Raw genomic sequence first — 11,902 nt, 5'->3', positions numbered from 1 at the left:
GTGTAAAAAGTGCTAATAAAAATTGCAAGTTAAAAAGAATGTGCTTCAGCTACGATCTGAAAAGTGTCTTTTTCATATAGGTGTCTAAAAAACTAAAAACAAAGCTTCGATCCTTCGATCAGGTTTTACATTATTGTGACCGGCTGCTATCGATATCGATGCTTGGACATGAACTGATTTAGCTTTACTTGAGCGGAGCCCATCATCCCGACAGGAAGCTGCAGCCACCAATACGGTCTCTCTGTTAATGTCACTGTGAATGTCATTGTAAATGTAAAAAACAAAAAATTTAAAAAATCTAAATTTTCTTTAGGGAAACTTGAGATTTGCTAGCTCCCAGTCGCATATCAGCTAATTCCACAATAACGTGTGCTTGTGCTGATGCACTGACGGCAAGAATCCTCACATGCACAGAAAGATCAAATTTGTCTCACCATTTTTATTTTTTTATTTTTTTTTGGAGTACATTTCAATTTTCCACTTGTCCCCTTGCTTTTTAGCATCTAAAACCTTCCGAAACACGGCGTAAATGATCGCTCTGCTGTTGCTCTGCATCAGCAGAAAACTGATCTGATGGTGAAATGTCAAACAGATGAATAGTTTCCACGCTGTGTTTTTTCACTGAGTGTAACATAGTTAAAATGGTTGAGGTTAAATCCTGCTAAAATGCACCATCTGCTGGTAAAAAGTTGTATTGCATTCACCCTAGAAAGAGCGAGGTATTATGGGTAATCCTCAGAGCCATGAGGATCACTGACGAGGTAACGTGTCTCTGTCATGTGTTAAAGAAATATTATTAATGCATTTTGTGAAGTGCGTTTGTGGTTGTCGTTTTTGCATATTGTTGAAATATGTTCGGTCTGGGTCACGCTAGTTCTGTTATTATGTCATTTTTGTCGTGTTTGAGAATGTTTAGTTCGTGGGAAAGTGCAGTGGGAATTTCCCACGTGGTAACATTATGGCTCCTCCTTGCAGGAGCTTGTTTTATGCCAGAGACTGACCTTACCTCCATGCCCGTTCTGTGAAATGCAGGTATGTTTTACCAAATCTCCTGTAGCAGATGGTTAGCATGACACTGAGTTTTATATTAACAGTTTTATACAATGATGTGGTTAATTTATGTTTCTGCATTGTTCTAAAATGCAAGGTTATATAAACTAAAACATAAAAATGGCATCCAGTAAATAAAATGTCAGCATTTTATTTTATTTTTCAGAACATTTTAATTAGTTACTTTATTTTCTCTAAAAAGGAGACTCACTGGTTGTCCTTTTATTGTAAAACAAAATCCACTATACGATCACTGTAATTTTAAATTATTTTATTGTGGTTATTGTATTATGGGTAATCCTCAGAGCCATGAGGATCACTGACGAGGAGCTTGTTTTATGCCAGAGACTGACCTTACCTCCATGCCCGTTCTGTGAAATGCAGATGGAGAATTAAAGAAACAGCTGATGCCAACTTGAGCAGCTCCTTGTCGTTCATTACCACACCGATAGAAGCCACCAAAACCACATAGGCCACAATGGTGCCGTGACTCGTCGAGAACTACATCGGACCGGGCTGGTGACTTCTGATCCTCACGTCGCTGGAGCTCCACTGTGTCATCTGAATTTGCAACGGAAGTCTAAGTAGCGCATCTGAGTGTGTTTGTACATCTTTGTGAAAGGACATTTCTTTTGAATGCTCTTGGACTTTTGTCAAGATGAGTTTCAGTAATTTTGGACAATCAAATGTGACTCCACTCTGTATTGGCAGAGGTAGAGGGTTCTCTAACACCCCTGTTCCATTTTCATTGGGTAGTCCATCACTTGATGTACATACTGTAAATGACTCATTGGTGACTGGGGAAACTGTTACACCCAGTGGTCAGACCTGTCCTACTATTCAACCTCCTCAGTGTTCTAGCACATCTATCCAAGATTCTCATGTTGATAATGCTGGGCTAGTGGATCGGATGAGCACTATTGTCCAACAAATAGGGCAACAGCTGGCTGATAGTGTTATGGCACACCTGAACTCAAGCAGCCCAAGTGGAACTGTAATTGAAACAACTCGAAATGAGAACCATCAAGTCCCATGCGGCTCACTGGATCTTTCTCAGGTCCAACTCGTCTCCAGAAGCCAGGTGAAGGAACCACCTATTTTTAAGGGGGAGAGTTCTGATACAGTTACAGTTGATGAATGGGAGGACTCGATGAAAAATTACATAAAAAAGAGTGGTGTGCAGCAAGAACACCAGGCTGAGGAGATCCTTATCCATCTTAGAGGCAGAGCGAGGGATGTTGTGAGGTGTGGAATACGCAACTGTGGAATTGATGTTCAGCGTAATCCACAAGCCATCTATTCGCTTCTGCGCAAACATTTTGGGTCTGATCAGTGCTCTCCCGTACCACTTGCTGATTTTTACTCCACCCGGCCAAGAGAGAACGAGGATCCATTCGAATATTGGCTAAGATTGAATGGAGCAGCTGATGTTGCTGCTAACCGACTTAAAGAACAGGGTAAGACCTTTGACAATCCAAGTGTTGAAGTCACTCGCATGTTCATCAGATACTGCCCATGTAAAGATTTAGCTCTCACCTTCAGATCCAAGACCATAGAAAAATGGTCGGCACAAGATGTTCAGGAAGTGTTGGATGAGTATCATATGGAAAAGGGACTGCGGTCTGCTGAGAAAGAAAGCAGAATCAGTGTGAACCGAGCAGAAGTGGCCTGCACAGCGCCCACATCTGTTCAAAAGCAGGAACTGCAACAATGTGTGGCCCCAGACAATTCCACAATGGAAAGACTGATTGGCATGTTGGAGAAAGTGCTACTTCAAGCCCAGTGCAACTCCCAGTCCAGCAGAAGGCAACCTGTTAAAAACCGTTTGCCGACTATTAAAGGACTGAATGACATACCATGTTCTGTGTGTAATGATAATTCTCACACTGCACGTATGCACTGCCGACAGAACAATCTGTGCTTCTTCTCTCATCTTCCTGGCCATTCAAGTCGAAACTGCAGTCAGAGAGATCAGCTACCTTCCCACGAACTAACAGGAAAACTGAAAGATCTGCGTGGAGGGGAGGACAGCGCAGATCCTCTTAGTGACACTCCCACCTTGGATTCTTCTGATGATGACTGTGAGACTCTGTACATTAATTACAGCAGCAAGGTTCCACCACAAAAGACACTGATTGTGCAAGCCCCTCAGAGACTTTCTAAGACTGACAGCTTGTTCTACACGGATGTGACTGTTGGAGGCACACATTCCCTCAAAGCCTTGGTTGACAGTGGATCAATGGCATGCACCATGAGTGAGGAAGCAGAAGCAAAACTTTCAAACTATCTCACGAACCTGGATAAGAAACCAGCCGCTGATTTTGTTATTGTTGGATGTGGAGGTCATGTCGTCACACCTTCTGCATTGTATGAACTCACTCTAACAGTTTTTGGCTTTAATGTCATGATCCCTGTTCTAGTGGTTCCGGGCCAATCTGATGAAATGATATTGGGCAGTAATGCTATCAGATGGCTGATTTCACGAATGAAAGTCTCTTTTGATGAGACAACTGACTGTTCCTCTCAGAGAGACATTCACAAAGACAATTTGCCCTGTTTAATGTCTCTGCTGTCAGACTCGATGTCCTGTGACCCAGGCATGAAACCCATCAAAGTGGGCACAGCCAAACTCAAAAGGTCTGTTACTCTCCAGCCTCTAACTGAACATTTAGTTTGGGCCAAACTGCCTACATCTGATGTTTCTTTAGTTGGATGTTCAGTCATCATTGAACCAACTCAGTCCAAGTGCAGACCCAGACAAATCCTAGTGGGGAGAGTTGTAGCATCATTGTATGCTGATGGTTGTGTTCCTGTCAAGATTGTAAATCCAACTGAAAAACTTCTCACTCTGAGAAGAAATGCAAAAGTTGCCGATGTGTCCACTTGTGTTTCTGTACATGACTTCACCAAACCTGAGTGCATCCAATCCAACACACAGTACACCAAAGACCCTGTAAAAACACCAGTAACTGACGAGGAGATGTCTCACATTCTGAGTGAAATTGGACTCCAGGACTTGGACTTCTCATCTTGTGAAGTCTCCCTTGAGTGGAAAAATAAGTTACTGCAAATAATTCGGCAGTATGAATACATCTTTTCTCGGCATAAAATGGACTGTGGGGATGCTACAGATTTTGTGCACAGAATACGTCTGGTGGATGACAAGCCCTTTAGGTTACCATACAGGCGTGTTCCGCCTTGTCATTATGAAAAACTGCGCACTGCTCTGAGTGAAATGGAGGAGTTGGGAATTATTCGTAAATCACAAAGCGAATACTCCTCTCCTCTGGTTCTGGTTGTGAAGCCGAATGGAGATCTCCGTATCTGCAATGATTTCAGATGGTTGAATGCGCGAACCGTTAAAGACGCGCATCCATTGCCTCATCAAACAGATGCCCTCGCTGCACTTGGTGGGAATGTATTCTTTTCCACCATGGACCTGACTTCAGGGTTCTATAATGTGAGACTACACGAGGATGACAAAAGGTTTACTGCCTTTTCGTCTCCTTTTGGCCTGCATGAGTACAATAGGATGCCTCAAGGCTTGACCAACAGCCCCGCAACTTTTATGCGGATGATGATGTCTATTTTTGGGGACCAAAATTTCACTAGCTTGCTATGTTATTTGGATGACCTGATGGTCTTTGCCCCATCTGAACAGGTTGCGCTTGATCGGCTCCAGATGGTTTTCTCTCGTCTGGCTGCAAATAACTTAAAACTGTCTCCCAAAAAGTGTCACTTCCTTCGTAGGTCAGTGAAATTTTTGGGTCATGTGATAAGTGAGGATGGTGTAAGCACTGATCCTAGTAAAGTTCAGGCTATCAGTGAGGTACAGGAAACTGATCTTATGGAGCCTGATGGTGAGACACCATGTGCCAGGAAAATTAGATCCTTTCTTGGGATGGTCCTTTATTATCATCACTTTATTGGGAAGTGCTCCGTTAAAGCTAAACCACTCTTTAGCCTTGTAGCTGAGCCACGAGTGACAAACAAAAAGGGGCGAGGCAACAAACCCAAATTTAAAAAGGGTCGGGTTAAACTGTCCCCATCTGACTGGACTGATGAGTGCAAGGAAGCATTTAAAACTTTGAAAAATGAGTTGATAAGTGGTGTTACCTTGGCTCATCCAGATTTTAATGCTCCATTCATCCTTGCAGTTGATGCCTCTTTTGATGGCATTGGAGCTGTTTTGTCACAGCTTCCTCCTGATGGAAAGGTGGCTAGACCGGTGGCTTTTGCCAGTAGGACTCTCTCACGCTCTCAGCTAAACTATCCAGCACATCGCTTGGAATTTCTTGCTCTGAAATGGGCAATCTGTGACAAGTTTAGCCACTGGCTTAAAGGGCGTCATTTCACAGTCTGGACAGACAACAACCCATTAACGTACATACTAACCAAACCAAGGTTAGATGCGTGTGAACAGCGGTGGGTGTCCAGGCTCGCTCCCTATAGTTTTGATCTGAACTATGTTCCTGGTAGCAAAAATGTTGTCGCTGATGCCTTGAGTAGAGAACCATTTGTTCAGTCATGCATGAGCCATCGCATTGTAACTGAACCATATACCGCACTACTTAACCAGGTGAACGGTGTGGTGGAGAAAACGGTCCAAGACGCGTTTCGTTGTACGACCAACTGTCAGTTGGTTGTTGAATGCACAGATGACGATGCTGAGGTGCCCTCACCAACTTCCCAGACATCATTAACATCACAAGATGTGTCAGCTGTTCTTGAGGCACATGAGTCTGGAGGTTTCAGTCAGATGAGAGCCACTGATCCAGCTGTCTTGCAACTCAGTGACACTGATCAATCTGCCTTGCTGCCAAAGAGTGAACTTGCTAATTTACAAGGTCAGGATGGTGTGCTGGGCAGACTTTTCTATTATATGCAGCGTCACAGGAGACCCACCAGACGTGAACGAGCAAGTGAGTCACCTGGTGTTTTAAACCTGCTGAGACATTGGCCTAAGCTTGTCATTAAAGATGGCCTGATTTACAGAGTTAAGAAAGACAAACAAATGAACATGACAACTCAACAGTTTCTTGTCCCTGACTCTTTAAAAGCCAAAGTCCTCCAAGGAGTGCACGACTCAGCTGGTCATCAGGGCCAGGCCCGCACACTGTCTCTCGCCAGACAGAGGTTCTTTTGGATTGGGATGGAACGTGACATCATTAACCATGTCAAGTGTTGCTTTCGATGTGTGGTTGGCAAAACTCCAGAACCTAATGACAGAGCTTCCCTTGAAAGTATTCAGACCTCTGAGCCAATGGAGCTGGTCTGTATTGATTTTTGGACAGCTGAGCTCTCAGATAAGCGTAGTGTGGATGTCCTAGTTGTAACGGACCACTTTTCCAAGATGGCACATGCATTTCCATGCAAGAATCAGTCAGCCAAACAAGTTGCTCGTCGTCTGTGGGATGACTTCTTTTGCACATATGGATTTCCTAAACGCATTCATTCAGATCAAGGAGCAAATTTCGAAAGTCTTCTCATCAAAGAACTTCTGGAAATGGCTGGCATACAAAAATCTCACACTACACCGTACCACCCGATGGGGAATGGCATTGTTGAACGTTACAATAGAACCTTAGGAAACATGATACGTGCACTTCCTCTCCAGTCCAAGGCAAGATGGCCTCAGATGCTCAAAATGCTAACATTCTGCTACAATTGCACTGAGCATGAAACAACTGGATTTGCACCGTTTTTCCTTATGTTCGGCAGGATCCCGCGCCTGCCCATTGATGTGGTTTTCCAGCACGCTCTGTCAAATGGCCCAGTTGTAGACCATCATGAGTTTGTCTCCCGCCTCAAACATGACCTCTCTGTGGCTGCCCGCATTGCCCGACAAAACAGTTCATCAGAACAAGCCCATCAAGCAATGTACTACAACCGCAAGGCTAAAGGTTCTCCTCTCGATGTGGGTGACAGAGTTTTGGTTGCTAATCGTGGTGAGCGAGGGAAGAGGAAGATTGCAGACAAATGGGAATCAACGGTATATGAAGTGGTGTCTGTGAAGCCTGATATCAATGTGTATTGCATCAAAGACCCTGTCACATCAAGGACAAAGGTTCTCCACAGAAATCTTCTCCTCCCTGTCAACTTTCTTACTGCTGCTGCCGTTTCTGATGATGTGGACAATTCCTCTTGCCCTTCCACAGCAGGAAGTGGACCTTCTCACCCTGTTGTGCCTGATGAAGTACAGGACAATGAAACTAAAACTGTGAACTGGCTTTTGCAGATGGACGGAAATGGTTGTATGGATGAAGTTGTTGTAAATCACCCTGACTGTGCTTCTGACATTCCAGTATGTGGTTCTTCAGTAGACATTGTGTCTCCTGTCTCAAGTGATGTGACCAAGGATTTGCCTGAACCTCATCTCCCTGAATCTGTTGCACTGTCAAGCTCTCCTGAACCAGTTTCCAACCTTACAACTGCAGCTGTCCACTCTGAGCTCATTCAGCATGATCTTTCAGCTGAACATAGTATTGACACAAAACTGGACTTGCCCGCAACTGATGTTATTTGCACTCAGCCTTCTCGGCTATGCACTAGGTCGGGTAGGCCTGTTAAGCCTCCGGCCAGACTTATATGTGAAATGAATGAACAGGTTGTGGATGATTCAATGTCGACTGTGGACTCTCTGTTTTCCTTTGTAAAGACAATGTTTGCTGGGTAGATTTGTGTTAATTCAAAGTTTTTTGGGGGTTGTTTTTTTTTTTTTTTTTTCTCGGTGATTGCCTTATAGAGCAACGGTTGAATATCAAAAGGTGTAAATGGCATCTTTTGGGTCTGTGTTGGTGAGAGTATTGGCCACACTCTTGCTAGCATTATTCCTTAGGGGAAGTTTTGAACTGATGTGACAACTATGTGCTCTCTTTATCGCACTTTTATTTTAGTGCTGTGTGTGCTTGTTTGATGCAACCCCATTTTTAGCAGAATTTAAGGGGGGTGTATGTAACATAGTTAAAATGGTTGAGGTTAAATCCTGCTAAAATGCACCATCTGCTGGTAAAAAGTTGTATTGCATTCACCCTAGAAAGAGCGAGGTATTATGGGTAATCCTCAGAGCCATGAGGATCACTGACGAGGTAACGTGTCTCTGTCATGTGTTAAAGAAATATTATTAATGCATTTTGTGAAGTGCGTTTGTGGTTGTCGTTTTTGCATATTGTTGAAATATGTTCGGTCTGGGTCACGCTAGTTCTGTTATTATGTCATTTTTGTCGTGTTTGAGAATGTTTAGTTCGTGGGAAAGTGCAGTGGGAATTTCCCACGTGGTAACATTATGGCTCCTCCTTGCAGGAGCTTGTTTTATGCCAGAGACTGACCTTACCTCCATGCCCGTTCTGTGAAATGCAGGTATGTTTTACCAAATCTCCTGTAGCAGATGGTTAGCATGACACTGAGTTTTATATTAACAGTTTTATACAATGATGTGGTTAATTTATGTTTCTGCATTGTTCTAAAATGCAAGGTTATATAAACTAAAACATAAAAATGGCATCCAGTAAATAAAATGTCAGCATTTTATTTTATTTTTCAGAACATTTTAATTAGTTACTTTATTTTCTCTAAAAAGGAGACTCACTGGTTGTCCTTTTATTGTAAAACAAAATCCACTATACGATCACTGTAATTTTAAATTATTTTATTGTGGTTATTGTATTATGGGTAATCCTCAGAGCCATGAGGATCACTGACGAGGAGCTTGTTTTATGCCAGAGACTGACCTTACCTCCATGCCCGTTCTGTGAAATGCAGATGGAGAATTAAAGAAACAGCTGATGCCAACTTGAGCAGCTCCTTGTCGTTCATTACCACACCGATAGAAGCCACCAAAACCACATAGGCCACATGAGCAACACTTTAGTCTTGCACCGGGGACATCTTTTGCTCCGTTCTCCTCATCTGCCATCCATTCGCATTAATTAGTTTGTCTCCTATGTTGAAATACCAACTCATGGAGAGATTATTTTCAGGGGAAATTTATAAATTGTGATATACATTCCCCCCCAAACCTGCAATCAATCGGTTTAGTGTGGTAACTCTTCTGTGGGTTAGTATTCCACTCGAGCTGCAAGCCACAGCTCAAATTAGATTTGCGATGTTAATGTGGTTGTTCTCTCTCTCTCTCTCTCTTTCTCTCTCTCTCTCTCTCTGTATTTTTTTACACTTTTATCGTCCATGTAAATAAGACTATTAATCTTCATTTAAAAATCCCCAACAAATATGTAGACCAACTCAGCATTATGTGACAACTACACATTTAATTTGTCAGCAGCTGTTTATTTTATGTCGGGTCTGACTGGAACATTAGCGGCGGTGAAGAAGAGCACTTAACTCAGATTTGCAACAACACATCCATTAAACAAAAAAAAAAAGACAAATGCATGTTTGTCCTGACAGTTGATAGAATTGTGAGTTAAGCTTAGATGGTTTTCCAGCCCTGCTGTGCATCCTTAATGGGACAAAAATCCTAAATCTAGAAATTAACCTGTTTTAACACCGCAATATTTCTGCAACATCTACTGATAACTGAGTGCAGGACACTGTTGGCACCATCTGCTGTAAAAGCCTCTGTATATTTGAAACAATGTGCTTCTCAGTTAACTCCTCACATTCAGGTTGAGGGTGTGTACAGTATATCGGCCTAAATCCTAGTAAATATCAGAAAACCGTCAATCCGAAGTCGCTTTACTCTGGGATTGGCCAGAAGTTGGAACTAAACCGTACATCCAGGTCGATTTTTAATTTCCAGGCATCTTTAGCTCGTGAGTCAGAGGGCAACGCTTTAAGGCTAAAAGAAACTGTGTGAAATTCATCCATTTTTCTATGATATTAAACAAAACATAGGATCCACAAAAGCTTTGAGCTCTTACAAGGGGCCTGAACTCTTTATTTGGTCAGAAAACATTGCCCTGTCACGGTTCTGTGCAGCACATCAGGATCCTGGGAGCAGCAGTGTTACCTTATGTGATGTGTAGACCACATGCACATGCATGGCTTGACTAGCAGAGAATCTGAAGGAAGAGTGGCTTCACGCCGGGGCTACAACCTCATCACATCCACATCTGACTCCCAACGGCCTTCATAAGCCTCTGAAGTGCTACGTGCATCAGGTGCACACCTCCAAATTGTGCACACAGGCTGGATGCTGGAAGACTGACGGATGTTGAGTCGTCCAGAGTGAAACCACAAATGCAAAACGTTCTTGACAAAACCACTGAGGAGCACACTTGGCTCCATACGCAGAGATAAAGAGGTCGAGGGAAAACGTAATTAGCACAATGTGGATTTTATTATAATTTTGCGGTAGCTGCCATATGATTCCTTAAAAAGAAAACTCTGAACCTATTTTGTATGTCGTATCAATTATCCTCACTGCACAGAGAGCCGTTCCTGGATGAAGAGTTGCAACAGATTGCTGTGATACAAAACCTCTTCATCTGCAGCTTCATCTTCTAATGATTAAAATGTTGATGGTATTTCCAGACTCAAACTGATTTTGGAGGCGTAGAAACCTCTGAGATTTTCCAAGTTTGATGTTTGATCGGCCTTGGAGATCCGATATTGTCCCGTAACTCGTTGAACTCATTATGTTACAATGCGATGCTCAACTGGGAAATCCTCCGTCTCGTCTTTAATCTCTAATCCAGCATGTCGCCTAACAGACTGGTGATTAAAAGCTAATATATTTTTTGCAATTTCTGTCCTGAATCGGCCCTAAACTGAACATCATGACCTCTTCTGAATGGTGATATAAGATGGATATAAGATGAGTTGGGGTTTTTTTGTGTGCAGTGAAATTATATAGAGCCTCTTTAATGGAGTCACTGGTTGAAAATACAGAGCTGGGAAATGTGCCTAATGTGCCACTTGTATGTTTTTGTTGAGCAAAACCATTCACTTCTCAGAAAGGTTTTAAAAGCCTTTGCTATGGCAACGGAGGACCAAAACCTCCTGTACTTGTGTCCTTTCATCTGTTTTATCCTGCTCTCATCCTTTATTTGCTTTAGTTATTGTCATTGGATTGTGACTTTGACCAAGTCTTGAGTAGCAATCTACATCATTATAGTTTGGGATCTTATAGCGGTATATTTTTAGAGTGTCACAATTGGAGTCACTTCTTTCAAAATTCACGGGTATGGAGTTCTTGACCACCACGACTATTTCACCTCCCAAAACCGATTAGGTACTGGAAATCGTCACACACCAGAGGTTCACGTTACTCCCAACTGCGACACTCTACCTTGCAGGCAGTGGGCTCAAGTAGAGAAAGATTCCTGTAACCTACTTCAGATGTCAAGGATTTACCCCCAGGCTCTTGATGTCAAGGTCATCACCCACAGTTGACATGAGGAGGGGGCCCCTATCGCCGTAGTCGGTGGTAGATTTCTCAACACCTGTTGTGAACTGTCCCTGAGATCAGTGAATATCTCTTAAATCGTAGAGGTAAAAGAAAGCCGCTCCCTTCCGATGAGGCCTTTTCCTCGAGTCCAGGAGTTTAAGTATCTTGTAGGACGATGAAGGAGGTGAACAGATTGAAGAAATGCGTGCACTGCTTTAGCCTGTTGTGGTAAAGAAAGGCCGTAGGCTTGTAGCTGGGCTCAACCTTAGAGGTGAGGTCAGGGGCACAATCCTCTGGGTTGTAAGCGTTGGAAAAGAAAGCAAACAGCAGCAGGCGTACTCCTCTACTCTCTGCACAGTTCTCAGTCTCCATAACAACTTTGTTAACAGCCACACATTGACTCAGGCTTCTATAGCAACAGAAGAATACCACGTGAAACTCTTTAACACGATATGTAGGTCTTTCTAATGCATTTATTGTGCTGTTGTGATGATGTCGTAACCA

General features: G+C 42.9%; 1 long non-coding RNA gene across 1 annotated transcript; it reads right to left on the bottom strand.

Moving 5' to 3' along the window:
- Positions 1 to 436: 436 nt before the first annotated feature.
- On the bottom strand, positions 437 to 9,528 carry LOC148160441 (uncharacterized). The gene is made up of 2 exons (XR_015764890.1): positions 8,905 to 9,528; positions 437 to 621 (listed from the first exon to the last, which is right to left on the bottom strand). It is a non-coding gene; the product is annotated as an uncharacterized LOC148160441 (long non-coding RNA).
- Between the last annotated feature and the right edge of the window lie 2,374 nt (positions 9,529 to 11,902).

Source organism: Poecilia mexicana, unplaced genomic scaffold, assembly GCF_051168715.1.
Source record: "Poecilia mexicana isolate PSO_F unplaced genomic scaffold, ASM5116871v1 scaffold_2, whole genome shotgun sequence".
NCBI lineage: Eukaryota > Metazoa > Chordata > Actinopteri > Cyprinodontiformes > Poeciliidae > Poecilia > Poecilia mexicana.
This window is presented reverse-complemented; position numbering and strand designations above follow the sequence as displayed.